Raw genomic sequence first — 12770 nt, 5'->3', positions numbered from 1 at the left:
GTGGTTTCTTGTACTGCTGTGCGGCAAAAACTGAAGCACTTTGGGGCTAACAAAGCCGGAGTCAGAGACCGCTGGCATCATGTTCAAAACCACTGCACCTGACGAGGTCCCTGGGTTGTCAAGGCTATAGGACTGCGGAAATTCACGTCGGGCACCGAATACAGCTGGTGTGCTTGAATTTAGTTGCTGTTGCTGGTGAAAACTGGGCAGCAGCGTGTTGTAGAAGGCCATTGTGTGGTGGACAAAGGACCACACGGAACATGGAAGCTGGATCAGTAGTCACTTTGTACTCGGTTCGACGGATTATTCGAACTTCGTGGTCACCACTGAAAGAGATATCAAGGTGGTAAGGTAATGACCACAGTTCTCTCTTCTAATCATCAAAACATTTATTACACGACAAATGTACAGGTAGAAGACTAGGCAGGAACTGAGGTCCCGGAAGTATACAAGACAAAGATCAACTCGAAGACATGATACACATATGATGTTCTGGCCTATCGATCCATGGATTGATGCCACATGTTAATACCTGTAAAATCAAAAGTCTCTTAGTATGGATCTGTTCGTATTACAGAATAATTGCAGAGATGCTCATTGAGAAATTTCCCAATTATGGCCAAACCTAAGTTCAGAAATCAAACTCTTTGATGCCCTCACTGCCAGCAGGGTAATAAAAACAAACAACTTTGTGGTGATACTTCTTAATTTGATTACAAGACTTTGATTTCTATTATTCATGCAAGTTTTTTTAATATTTATCTTTGAATAAGTTTGAGAAGTTCTTTTTTGTACATAATCGAATGTGAAATAGTTTATTTAGATCAACAGTCTTTGACAAAGTAACTGTGCTACATTTTCATGTGCACAGAGTATGCTTTTTATTATATTACATTAACACAATTCAGTCAGGCCACAGTGACTGCTGCAGTATCTCAGACATTGTAAGCTTTTCTGACACCTTTGTGTGCCTCATGCTATAAGATGAAGGATTCAAGCAATTATTTAGCATTTCAGAAATACTGTCATCAATTTCAAAATCATTATTGTCAATAGCAGAACCAGATTCTTCAGGCAGCCTCAGAATTTCTTCATTAGTCAATATGTCCCCAGTTTTACATGAACTTTTGTGGTGAAGGCAACTATGGAAGCACACTGCATGAACAAATGTGAGGTGAACTGATCATGTCTGTAATATGGTTTTCAAGTCACTTAGCACTTTGTGGAAGCAGGAACATCCATTTAGTGGCTCTCCAAAGTATGAAAAGACTGCACAATTGACTTCAAGCCATCACTGTTCAGAAATAATGCATCATGACATAACAATCAGACAAGCTGACTGTTAGGAGGTCATAATATGTCTGTAGTTTCTACGGGCAGCAACCAAAAAGTGTTAAGGGCTACACTCAACCGTGTAGTTCTTAATTCTCGTGAGCTTTCCTCATAGTCCAGTACTCTCTCATCTAGGTGCTATGGATGTTTCAACACTCCACACTCCTCTTCACTCCATTTCCCAGATGAATTTTTAACACTTTTAGTGACTGAAGACTATCAAATGATCCAATAAGTTCTTTTTGTTACAAATATTGTTGTGGTCGTTTTTCAATACTTGTCTTTTCCATTTGACATAGGTTGGTTTCCCTCTTCAAACTGTGCTGAAGGTCTTTGATGTGAGTGTCCCATTGTTCATCCTGAATATATGAGTACGACCATAGTTTAGCCTCCTCTTTCTCAGTGCTGTAATGCACTGTATATGATGGTAGAGTTAACTGTTGTGTCTGGTTCTGTATATAGCATCTTCTTTGATAGAGCCTATTATTTTTATCAGGAACTTTCAATCCTTCTGTTCTGTTTTCTTGAGTTGTTTCTTTCTATAGACCCAACTATGGTGTTGTAGTGTCGGATTATCACCTCTTTCCAATTTGGTGTACTGATTGTTCATGGCCAAATTCTCATTGATTTTTGGGTTTATTCATTCTCTGGGTTCTAAGTAGGCACTAGGCTTCCATATTAGAGTGTTTCCAGGTAGGGCAGTGTTGTGTACATCTCTTATATCTGATGAACTCTGCCTTTTGATGACCAATTTAGGTAAAGTGTGAAGTAATATGTGATGGGTAGGCAGTTGATTACTAACTTGTTATTTTCGTAACTGATTCTCAATCCTGAAACATCTGTGAGTGTCATTGTTGGTTCTCAAATAACTTTCTCAAATATGGAGATGAAGAGGAATGGGGACATACCATTTCCACATCTAACACGAATTCTTACCTTGAAGTTCGTTGACATTTCTCCCCTGAATTTTTCTTTGGTGTTTGTACTGGTAATTGGCACTTCTGCACTTGTCTATGACTGGTTTTGTCAGTTTCCAGAAGAGGGAATGCCTTTGTATGAAGTTGTAGGCTTTTTTATAAGTTAACAGAGTTTACTATGAGGGTTGTACCAAAAGTAAGATTCCCAATGAGCTACAGCCTCGAGGAAAGGTGCTAGGCTAAACCCAACAACAGTGCCATTCACAGTCATTCCCCCACTCTCGAGCCTGCCCATCCGTGATTCACTACATCACTCAGTGTTGGCTTGGCAGCCGTAGAGGTGGAAGTGCTGATTGCTGCTCTCACCAAGTGCAAGGCTGAGCAGTAATCTGTATATGTGTGGATGGATATGTGTGTGTGTGCGAGTGTAAACCCGTCCTTTTTTCCCCCTAAGGTAAGTCTTTCCGCTCCCGGTATTGGAATGACTCCTTACCCTCTCCCTTAAAACCCACATCCTTTCGTCTTTCCCTCTCCTTCCCTCTTTCCTGATGAGGCAACAGTTTGTTGCGAAAGCTTGAATTTTGTGTGTGTGTTTGTGTTTGTTTGTGTGTCTGTCGACCTGCCAGCACTTTCATTTGGTAAGTCACATCATCTTTGTTTTTAGATATAATTAAAAGGTCAGTTACACAAGTTTTTGTTACTATGATTTTACATGGCATAAATTACTAAATTGACACAAAATAATGATTATCTTGATTTTATGATTACCTGTACAAATATTATTTTATGTTGGATCCAATAGTGCAAAACATATAATGTTGATTTTCTTCTTAATTACAATCTAGATTTTGTAGCCAACATTTCCTTAAGTTTCAAGCATATTGTTTGATATGATGTTTAAGGTGATTTTTTTATGAGACACACAGGTTTTATCAAAAACAAAAATATGATGTGTGTTTTGCAATTCAATTTGAGAAATTACTTTTGAAATAAAACCCTGTTACTTGATTAGCAGCAAGTAAGAACTCGAGTATGGACAGGTGCAATAAGGTCCAACATGAATCCGTATGTTAAGAGTTCACAAATTTATTTACATAATGTATGTACACACTGTTGTGGTCTGAACATCTGAACATAACACAGGTTGCATCCAGACTAAACTGGCAGAAAGTAACTACTCAGAGCCGCTCAATAGTCAGAGATGCTGTGTTGGAGAGTCTCACTGGTCAAGTCCCCACAGAGCCCCCCCCCCCCTCTAGTGTGTGGGACATGGGATGTGGAGAGGAGAGGGTGGGATGCAAGTGAGGTCACTTTGCGCTGGTGCTTGCGACCACCCACGTCATGGCTGACTGTGAGATAGAGCACGGGTGGACCATTTCCCGTGGGATGGAGGCACATATGGGTGTGACTGGCCATTTCATAACTGTTGAAGGTGTGTGGTATGAGGTATGACCGGACCATTTCTTACAGAGATCATAGGGTATGAGTCATCAGACTGAGAATTCATAACTGTGATAGGAGAGGCAGATCACGTACCCTGCATTCTAATTGTCATCTATTGTCAGAGAGGGTTGTTTCGAAGCAGTAAATTGTATGTCATGACCTGGTCATGTAGCTGTTGCATTCATTCAGGAGGGAACAGATGTAGTGGAGGCGTATCAAGTTGCCCACTAGATATAGGTAGAACTTTAGTATGATGCTGCAACAACTTGTTCAATGCAGTAACATTGTTCTTCAGGTGGCGCAAATGCTGCAGTAAGGTGAGTGCCTTGAGCAGCATGTGTGGTTCAGTGTGCATGGTGCAGATCATGCAACATACATCTGGACTCGCATGCAGAAGAGCAAAACCGCAGGTGGAACCAGCTAAGACCTGTGACACATAGTCAGAGATCAGCATCCATCATGCCACAAGTTTTTATGTCATCCAGCAGCCACTGTAGAGAAATGTTGTCCTCTCAAAAGATGGTGATTGTTCCGGGTAGTGTCATCTTGGTGTTGTTTGGAAGGAGGCATGATGTCACAGATAACTGCCTCAGCAGAGAGGGGACACTGGCTTCTTTGGTGACAGTCGGGTGAAGTCATGGTGTATGGGACAGTTGTAATGGCACGAGAGTAGAGCGTCATGATTGGTAATGGTCCGCTGGGACCATGCTTGTTTGGGTGCTTGACATCATGGAGTGAGCTGAAGTCAGAGCAAGGCAGTATGACAGACATTATCAGCAGTGGCAGTTGTACATTGTCAACTGCTCAACTCAGATGGACTGAGAAACATGTACAACCTCTGTTCATCTGGTTGAAATGCACAGTTGTGAAAATATTTACTATCCAAATACTGCACAATCAAAACAGTATCATTGACATGAGCAGGCTGTCTAACTAGTTGGATAGTGTGCCTCCATCTGGCACTGTAATGATACTTAGTACCTGAATTAAGTTCCATCGAGAGTGTTGAAATTACCACTGCAGAGCACCAAACTTGTCAGTTATAATGCCATGCCCAAATGAGCCATTTCTTGCACCCAGGTGGAGGGCAGAACACCATTGATGCACTGGGTGGTCAGTAAACTACATACAGGATGGTGCATTACACACGAATGTTCTACATCGTAACATGGCACATAAAACAAGAATGCAGGAAAATCAGTGTCAGTTCACATGAAAAGCATAGCAATGGAATGTAATAATGGGTGCTTTGTTGTTGCACATTAACTGGCTCAGTAGTAAAGTGAGAAAATATGGCACAACTTGATAGTTGTGGGTCACCAATATAGGAAAATGGGTATGGGTACAAAAAGATATGACATGAATCCATACGTTAGAGTTCACTAATTTATTTACATGATATATGTTGTAGACTGAATGTCCTGACGCAACACAAGTCAAGTCCAGACTAAACTGGCAGAGAGTATGTACTCAGAGCCACTCAATACATAGAGATGATGTTTTGGAGAGTCTCACTGGTCAAGTCCTCACATGCTCAAAGCTTTGTAAGTGTCATTATCATCGAATTCCACCATATAGATTGCAATAATATATGTATATAATATATACAGAGTTGTGTGATGTTTGGTATCAGGTTGTACACTAATATGTGATGCTGTAATATTCAGTTGATCTATCCGGTTTGTCCCATTACAATATGCACATATGAAGAGTGAAACTGGAACACAGCACATCAATAAGATGGAACACTGGGTGGGTGTCTTTATTTGTGATGAAGTTTTTTACACTTTTTAATCACGTTTTGGGGATGCTGTGGACTCCATGGAAGAAGGGATTGATAACAATAAGTGTAACAAAGCACAGGCCATTCTCATTTTCAAGAAGGGTCATCGAATACACACAAAAAACTAAAGGCCTGTATCTTTGACATCAGTCTATCGCAGAATATTTTATCCTCAAGTATTATGACATTTCTGGAGACCAAAAATCTCCTCTGCAGGAAGCAACACGACTTCGAGAAACACTGATTTTGTGAAACTCAGCTCACTCTGTACGTCCACAAGACCAGAAAGAAGTAGACATTAGCAGCCAGGTTGATGTATTCTCAGTCTGGCATCTGCCTCACCTGTGATTAGTTTTATGTGGTTATTCCACTTTAAATTGCTCTGTGTGAATACTCCACAATATTTTATGAATGTATCTGCTTCCAATGACTGTTATGCAATTGTATAATCATACAATCATCTTTCTGCATATTTATGCACAATATGTTGTACTTTTTTATGTTGAAGACCAATTGGGAATCCTTGCACCTTGCATCAATCATCTGCAGGTCTTCCAAAAGGTATTCGATACAGTTCCATGATGCTACCTAATGAACAAAACATGAGCATACACAATACCAGACCAACTCTGTGATTGGATTGAAGAGTTATATAGCAAACAGAACACATCATGCTATTCACAAAAGAGACAAATCTGCAGATGTAAAAATGATTTTGAGAGTAACCCAAGGGAGGGTAATAGAACCATTACTTTTCACAATATAATTACATCAATGACCTAGTGGGTGATATCAGAAGTTCAGTGCAGGGAGACCTGCAGATTGACACTTGGTACAAGTAACGACAGTTGGCCCTCAACGTAAACAAATATAACATATTGAGCATAAATGTGCAGAAAGACCAATTATTGTAGGATTACATAACTGCAGAACATTCACTGGAAGCAGTCATGTTCATAAAACTTCTAGTAGTACGTGTACAAAGCAGATTACAGTGGAACAATCACATAAAACTAATCACAGGCAATAACTTACAAAACCTTTGTTTGACCAATACATTAATACTGGTCATTTCTGTTCCGGACAGGATTGATAGAGGAAGTAGAGAAGATCCAAAGAAGAGCAGCGCATTTTGTTACAGGTTCATTTAGTAAGCTGGGTAGTGTCAAGGAGATGCTCAGCCAATTCCAGTGGCAGATGCTTCAAGAGAGGTATTCAACCTTATGGTGACGTTTATTGCTAAAGTTCCAAGAGCTAACATTGCTTGAAGAGTCAGCCAATATATTGATTATGTTGTACATCTCACATAAACACCATTATAAAGGTAAAATTAGAGAGATTCGAGCTCACACGGAGGCTCACTAGCAATTGTTCTTCTCACAAACTATTTTAAATGCACATGGAAACAAGAAGAGACAGTGATACACAATGTACCCTCCATAACACACTGTAAAGTAGCTGTTGCAAAGTAAACACATAGATGTAGGATAAGAAGCATTGTCCTCAGCTACAGAAGGCCATGAATGATGTAGCAACCACTATCTGAGAGACGAGGGACAACAAATATCATGGTAGGCAACAGCATGTGACAACATGACTGAACTGAAAAGGCAAGTATGGCTCAAACGGAACAGCAACAAGAATATGACTAATTACAGAAGCTTCCTAACAATAAAGAAAACCATAGCCTAGAATATTGGAAACACCAAGAGACTATATAAAATGACATCATCAACCAATTGGAGGGGGTCTTTCAGAGGAACTACCAAATAGCAGCTAACTTCCTGCTCACCAAGACTCTTCACCTATAGGGGCTAGAGGGTAAGTTGAAACTTAATAGTATGAACTGTGTGGCAAGTATAGCAAAATATTTCAACTAATTCCTCAATTCAGAGGAACTTAGGACTATTATTAACTTGGAAAGCATCCCATAAACTAAACAAGACATCCAGATGATTACTTGTGAATTAAAATCCAACAGAGCAGCAGGGGAGCACTGTATTATTGCAAAGGTGTGAAAACACCCAGTGAGGACTCATTCAGAGAATTCATGACATCATAGCCAAAATTTGAAAGAGAAAAAGACTTCCAAATGACTAGACCTCAGATACCATCTAGTCACTAAACAAGGAAGGTCAGACCTCAACTATTATAAAGGGTTCTTCCACTGTTCGCTGATCTACAAGATCTTCTTCAAGGCATTATTCATAAGAGTGGAGTGTCAACCAGACTTCTGCATAGAAGAATGTCAAGTCAGATGCAGGAAGTCAAAATCTTGTGCAGAACAAACGCAGAAGCTCAAAACCATCCTCAGTGAAATGATATGTTCACTCAGGTTTGTGTTTGCCTTACTGAGGGTACCTACTTCATGAATTACTGTTCACAGTTGCTGTTATCTTATTACAGCTTAATGGTTGCCTTCTCATAGTATTCTTGATGCAGTGCTCCTGCTATCAGTGCAACCAATTCTACTGTGGGATTTCTTTTCCTTCTGCAGAGGAGCAAGAGCTACAAGAGAGGCTTGTATGTATATTTAATAGCTATGATATCATGTAACTACTCTTTAAAGTTATATATCAACTATCATAACATCAAGTGAATGTACCACTTATTTACTAAAGCCTCATAGCCAGTCTGGACATGAGAACTCATTGAACATCAGTTATTAAGTAAGAGATCATAGAATATAGTTACTTTTGTCCTGGGAGTAAAGCATTCCTATGCAATTTCAGTTGATTTTCTGTCCCATGGTCACTAACTTTGATAGCAAACATTTTGATATTCATACAATGATTTACAGGAGTAATTAAACTGTGATCTTCCTTAACAAAACTGCTTTGGAAAAAGATATTTTATATTTGGGCCTTCTCTGTGTCATCCTCCATTTCATTGCCATTATGGTCACACAGCATCTGGAGAGATGGCTTCAATCTCAACAAGACCAAATCTTCTTAGGATTTTCTGTCAAGCTGGTAGGTACGTACAGTTTTACTTTCTAGATGTTAGGTATGGTCTTCGTTAAATTTTCACTATCTTGCTGACAGACTGGATTGAATTTTGAAACTTTTGGTTTATTGCAGTTATTGTTGCTGTACTTTGAGAGTGCAATTAAATTCATTTTTGCACTGACAGACAGTGTTTGATTTGTGACAGCATGCACCAGTATTCTGTACCGGTACCTCTGAAAAACAGAAAATCAGAACTGCAGAATTCAAGATGTGGAATAATGTAACTTTATTTTTCACCAATACAAATGTTGTATTCACACTTTTAAAATGGATAGAAAAGCATTAAAATAACACTTTAAGAAATCCAAATTTAGAAAGCATCCATTTCCCTCTGGAGGTCACAGTGACAGAAGTTCTTTTTTTACAAATCAGAGACAGCTGACAGATAATGGGCTGAGTCATTGTTGACATTTCCCAATATCTTTACATTGTTTATTTCCTTGCTAATTTTCCTGCTAATAGCAACATGATCCAGTTGAAACTCCCCTAATTTGATGTTGTGATATCTCAATATCTTAGCTTTCATGGGAGAGCGTATGGATGGCACGTTGTCGTTTATGCACAGGTTGAGTCACTCTTCAATTTCTGTTAGTTCTGTTGTTGGCTGGGTGCTACCAAATTACACTCTTGAATCTCTTCTGCTTCCCAATCTGGGCATTCAACTCCCCCAATAGGACAATTGTATGATGTTTAAGAACTTTATCCATTTGTTATTTTTCTAATTCTCTCCAAGGGTTTTCAACTTTTTCAATACATTTCTTAGTATAGCCACTGATGGGAGCATTTAAATACCATACCAGCTGGCTGAGAGCTTTGAAGGATATAGTATACATTTTTAAAGACAGAAAATGCAGGATGGAATGTAACAGTATTACGAAAAGGATAGTTGCTACTCACCCTATAGTGGAGATGCTGAGTCCCATAGACACAAAACACACACACACACACACACACACACACACACACATATGCACACGTGATCACAGCCTCTGGCTGCTGAGGCCAGACTGCGAGCAGCAACTGCGCATGGTGGGAGATGCAACCAGGTGGTGGGGGTAAGGAGGAGTCTGGGACAGGGAGGGCTTGGTATAGCAGGGTAGGGGTAGGGGACGGTAAAGTGCTGCTTGTAGGAGCATACATTGACAAGGTGGAGAGAGGGTAGGGCAGCTAGATGCAGCCGGGAGGTTAGATGGAGAGTGGGGGTGGGGGGCATAGTGGAAAAGGAGAGAAGTAAAAAGACTGTGGTTCTACTGGTGTAATACAGGGCTGTGTAGTGCTGGAATGGGAACAGGACAGGGTAGGGGGTAGATGGGTAAGAACAATGAAAAATGAAGGTAAGCCAGCAGGGTTATGGGAGCGTAGGATTCTCAGGATAGTTTACGTCTGTCTTCAAGAGTATGCCAGTTCAGTCCCTACAGTATTCCTGTGACACTCTCCCAAGAATCAAAGAAACCTGTGACCATTAGTGCTGCCCTTCTCTGTATACATACTTGAGCAATATTCTCAGATGGATCACACGAGTGATTTGCAAGCAATCTTCATTGTATACTGACTGCACATCCCCAGTATTCTATCAATAAAACAAAGTCTACCCCCAGCTTTACCAATGACTGAGCTTATGCGATCATTCTGTTTCATATCCCTAAAAAGTGTTACAGCCAGGTATTTGTATGAGTTGGCCAGCTCCAACAGTGACCCTCTGATATTATAGGCAAAGGATATTACGTTTTTTTCCTTTTGTGAAGTGCACAATTTTACATTTCAGAACATTTAAAGCACGTTGCTATTCTTTGCACCTCTTTGAAATCTTATCAAGATCTGACTGAATATTTATGCTCCTTCTTTCAGACAGCACTTCATTATAGACAAATTCATCACCCGCAAAAAGCCTGATGTTACTATTAATATTGTCTGCAAGGTCATTAATATACAACATGAACAGCAAGGGTCCCAAGTCACTTTCCCGGGGCACACCTGAAGTTACTTCTACATTTGACAATCACTCTTCATCCAAGATAACATGCTGTGTCCTCCTTACCAAAAAATCCTCAATCCAGTCACAAATTTCACTTGATGCCCATATCGTTGTACTTTTGAAGAAGTTGACATCATTTGAATCAGAAGGCCAACCTGTCCCAATACATGTGGGTGTAGACTGATTCCCACCTAGGGTACTCATTCCCTTAGTCATTTGCTCCTTGTTTCCCGAACTATAGACAAGTTTTCATATGGTTACCTGAATATGAGGTTATAAGCCATGAAGCTAATAGAACAGATCAGCTTGCTAACCTAGCTCCCCACTGTGCTTGGTGTACCCAAGCTTCCACTAGGGTGCTCAACTTAACAAGGCCATTATTTTAGGAGATTTATTTCTGTATACACATATCTATGCCCTGCCCAGTTTAGTAATTCAAGACGTCATTTACTGATTTATATGTTGTAAAATATCAGATATAATTTGTGTCCCTTCCTATTCGAGGCCTAAGCTTTGCACCCCAAAGATAGACAGATTTGCATATAATTGCATTTTAATTGTCTGTCACTTAATAATTGAACATGTGACACTTCATATAACACTTGTTTGTTTGTGCACCTGTAGCATAAAAAATTTACTTCTTTTATTCAGCCCAACTTTCTATATTGTTTGTACAAAAGAGCATACTTGAAGTGTATGAGCTGCCATAGGAACATTAGTTCTGGTCTGCTGTGCAGCTGTTCTGATAGATAGTTTCATTGGCATTCTGCTGCTAACAAAGAAGCTTTAAGAATCTTCTGCAGTATTGTAGGTTTAGAAGATTCTCAAGTAAACGTCAATGTTGCCAGTGCTGAACAGGCTTCCTGATGAAAGCAGTTGTTCCACACAAAGCAGAAAACATGTGGTAAGTCCTCTCTTAGCTAACAGCCACGAAGGTGTGTGGCCCTTGAAGAATTTGGTAGAAAGTATTAGATCACAAGTCTCCTCTATACAAGTGCTTGTCTTAACAGAATGGCAGAGTACTACAGATATTTGTGCAAATATTTTTCAAAGGAGCATCATAGGTGGAACACAGTGGCGGCAGTGCTCATTTTCATTGGTGGGACCCATATAAAAAGTCAACAAACTTTATAACAGAGTTGTTCCGAATTGTGTGTTAAATAACCTTCATTTATGTCATGAAGTTCTCTCAGGCTACAGATACAGCCATAAGGAACAGCTCAGTAGGCAGTACAGTTGAAAAGGTATGGACATTTCTAAAATGGGCAACCACAGATGCTGGGAAGAAAAACATAGGTACAAAGAAGGTAACTGCAAAGAAACTGTGGGTAACAGAAGAAATACTTCAGATGATCAGTGAAAGAAGGAAGTACAAAAATATTCAGAGAAATTCATGAATACAGAAACACAAATCATTGAGTAATGAAATAAATAGGAAATGCAGTGAAGCTAAGATGAAATGGCTGCATGAAAAATGGGAAGAAATAAAAAAAGATATGATTGTCAGATAGACTGACTCAGCATATAAGAAAGTTAAAACATCCTTCAGTGAAATTAAAAGCAAGGATGGTAACTTTAAGAGTAAATGGGAATTCCCCTATTAAATGAAGAGGAAAGAGAGAGTGGATAGGAGGAAACAGTAGATTCAAGACCTCTATGAGGGGGAAGAACTGTCTGATGCGATAGAAGAAGAAACAGGAGTCAATTTAGAAGAGATAGGGAATCCAGTATTAGAATCAGAATGTAAGAGAGCTTTTGGAGGATGTAAGATCAAGTAAGGCAGAAGGGATAGATAACATTCCATCAGATTTTATAAAATCACTGGGGGGGAAGCAGCAACAAAATTACTATTCACATTAGTGTGCAGGATGTATGAGTCTGGGGACATACCATCTGACTTTAGGAAAAATATCATCCACACAATTCTGAAGACTGCAAGAGCTGACAAGAGCAAGAATTATCGCAAAATCAGCTTAAAAGCTCATGCAACCTAGTTGCTGACAAGAATCATATATAGAATAATGGAAAAGAAAATTGAAGATGTGTTAGATGGCGATAAGTTTGGCTTTAGGAAAGGTAAAGGCACCAGAGATGTGTTTCTGACATTGCAATTGGAAGCAAGACTATAGGAAAATCAATACACATTCATAGGACTTCTCAACCTGGACAAAGCATTCGACAATGTCAAATGGTGCAAGATGTTTGAATTTATGAGAAAATGGGATTAAGCTGTAGGGAGAGACAGGTAATATATAATATGTACAAGAGCCAAAAGGGAATAACAAGAGTGGATGACCAAGAAAAAAGTGCTT

The sequence above is a fragment of the Schistocerca serialis genome, chromosome 5 (genome assembly GCF_023864345.2).
Source record: "Schistocerca serialis cubense isolate TAMUIC-IGC-003099 chromosome 5, iqSchSeri2.2, whole genome shotgun sequence".
NCBI lineage: Eukaryota > Metazoa > Arthropoda > Insecta > Orthoptera > Acrididae > Schistocerca > Schistocerca serialis.
Note: the sequence above shows the minus strand (reverse complement) of the source record.